This window comes from Eucalyptus grandis, chromosome 3, assembly GCF_016545825.1.
Source record: "Eucalyptus grandis isolate ANBG69807.140 chromosome 3, ASM1654582v1, whole genome shotgun sequence".
NCBI lineage: Eukaryota > Viridiplantae > Streptophyta > Magnoliopsida > Myrtales > Myrtaceae > Eucalyptus > Eucalyptus grandis.
Window position 1 is genome coordinate 21,669,413 of NC_052614.1, and position 2,691 is coordinate 21,672,103.

At 33.3% G+C, this 2,691-nt stretch overlaps 1 non-coding gene across 1 annotated transcript; it reads right to left on the reverse strand.

Annotated features, from left to right (window-relative positions):
- Positions 1-1,034: 1,034 nt before the first annotated feature.
- On the reverse strand, positions 1,035-1,139 carry LOC120292347. Its single transcript, XR_005550143.1, has one exon. It is a non-coding gene; the product is annotated as a small nucleolar RNA R71 (small nucleolar RNA).
- Positions 1,140-2,691: the final 1,552 nt, after the last annotated feature.

Here is a 2,691-nt window from a genome sequence, read left to right on the forward strand (position 1 = left end):
TGGGAATATTCATAGTTTTTAATGCACTCATGTTTATTTTAATTCACATGGAAATATAGTGGATTAATAAGCTGAGTAGGTTTGCTATACCTAGAGATAGGATAGTAAATAGATTAGGAAATTCCGTTATCACATATTTGATATCGTTCTTGTACCCACAATAATCTGAAATTCATATCTGGTGGTTATGGTGAAATCGGATGCTCTAACATATTTATCTGATTGATTTACTGCATTTAGTCTTCAAATTTTGTTTTTAATTTATTCTAAACTATAATTTGATCTGTTAGATAAATTTTAGAATTAATCTATTTTAGTATTTAATTAGTTTATTAATCATCGATCTTCATGAGACGATACTTTTCTTATCATTATATTACTTGTTCGACACGTTCACTTGCGTTTATAATTTTACGAACAAGTTTTTGGCGCCGTTGTTAGGGATCGTTTGTTTAATACTAATTAATATTGATACCAGATAATTCTAAGTTTAATCTAACTTTTGTTTTGTTTTATTTTTCAGGGTGTACATCAGTTTATGACACGTAGCCAACAAGGGAAACTTGCTGAGCTTGATCTTGAAATCGAGCGTACATTCAAAAGGTGACTAAGAGAATAGAGAAATCATGCTAAGAAGATGGCAGACGGTTATAATGAAAATCCACGTAAACTCTTAAGAGATTATGCTGCATCAACAGTTCAAGGCGCCATATCAAGTATTAGAAGACCTGCAATTCAAGCAAACAACTTTGAGATCAAGCCGTCACTCATTCAAATGCTTCAACAATCAGTGCAATTCAATGGGCTACCAAGCGATGATCTAAATGCTCACATCGATGCTTTTCTTGAAATTTGTGACACCATTAAATATAATGGAGTTACATATGACGCTATTAGATTGATATTATTTCCATTATCTCTTAGAGACAAAGCTAAGAGTTGGCTTTCTTCTCTTCCTGCAAGATCAATTACTACATAGAATGATATGGCTAAGAAATTTTTTGGTAAGTTTTTTCCACCTGCAAAGTCTACGAAGATGCGTAATGATATTACTAATTTTATACAAATGGATAATGAATCATTATATGAAGCATGTGAAAGTTCAAAGAATTTCTTAGGAGATGCCCACATCACGGACTACCCATATGGATGCAGGTACAAACTTTTTATAATGGCTCTAGTACAAATCTTCGTTCTATGATTGATGCAGCTGTAAGAGGAACTCTAAATAATAAAACACCAGAAGAAGCCTACAATCTATTAGAGGGGATGGCGTCCAATAGTTATCATTTGCCTACTGAGAGACTACCAATGCAAAAAGTTAGCGGATGTTCACGAAGTGGATGCTTTTGTTGCAATTGCTGCACAATTTGAAGCACTCAACAAAAAGCTAGATAATATGAGTGTTTTAGTGATGAAAATTCAAAATTTGACATGTGATTTTTGTGGTGGAGGACATGTTAGCACAGCATGTTAGGTAGGTAATACTTTTAAACAATCTAGTGAAAATTCTAATTTTGTTGGGAATTTTAATAAGTCATAGAATAATCCCTACTCCAATATGTACAATGCTGGATGGTGCAATCATCCAAATTTTTCATGGAATAATCAGAATGTGACGAGACCACCGGGATTCAAACAATTAGAAGAGACAAAGTCAAATTTGGAAAATATAGTCACCAAACTTGCTAACACAACTCATGACTTCATTAAAAGCACAGATGTGAGATTTCAAAACCAAGAGGCTTCAATTAGAAATTTGGAGATGCAAGTGGGTCAGTTAGCAAGCATGATGTCAGGGAGACAGCAAGGTTCTTTGTTGAGCAACATAGAGAAAAATCCAATTGAAAACATAAAGGCTATTACCTTGAGAAGTGGTAAACAAGTGGGAGAAGAAGATGTCGAACAGGAGATTATTAGAGACAAGGAAGATGTGATCAATAAACAATCAAATGAGACAAGCAAGAGTAAACTTTTTCCAGATAATCCCAAGCCATATGTGCTACTAATTCCATTCCCTCAACGATTCCAGCAGCACAAAATAGATAAGCAATTTTCTAAATTTCTTAATGTATTTAAAAAATTGCACATTAATATTCCTTTTGTAGATGCCTTAGCACAAATGCCTAGTTATGCAAAATTTTTGAAGGAGGTTTTGGCAAACAAAATGAAACTGGAGGATTATGAAACTGTGAAGTTAAACAAGGAGTGTTCAGCCATCCTACGAAACAAATTGCCTCCAAAATTAAAAGATCTAGGGAGTTTTACTATTCCTTGCACTATTGGGGATTCTTACTTTGAAAAAATATTATGTAATTTAAGTGCAAATATTAATTTGATGCCTTATTTAGTTTTCAAGTAATTAGGATTGGGTGAGGTAAAAACAAGCACGTGTTACTTCAACTGGCTGATCGATCAATTAAATATCCGAGAGGTATTGTGGAAGATGTTTTAGTAAAAGTTGACAAATTTATCTTTCCTGTAGATTTCATAGTTCTTGACATGAAGGAAGATTTTGAGGTACCACTTATCTTAGGTAGATCTTTTCTAGCAACAGGAAGAGCTCTTATTGATGTACAACAAGGGAAGTTGATTCTTAGAGTTCAAGATAATATCGTTTCATTGAATGTTTTTAAAGCAATGAAATATCCATATGATGATAATTCTTGTTTTAGAATTGAGACAGTTGAC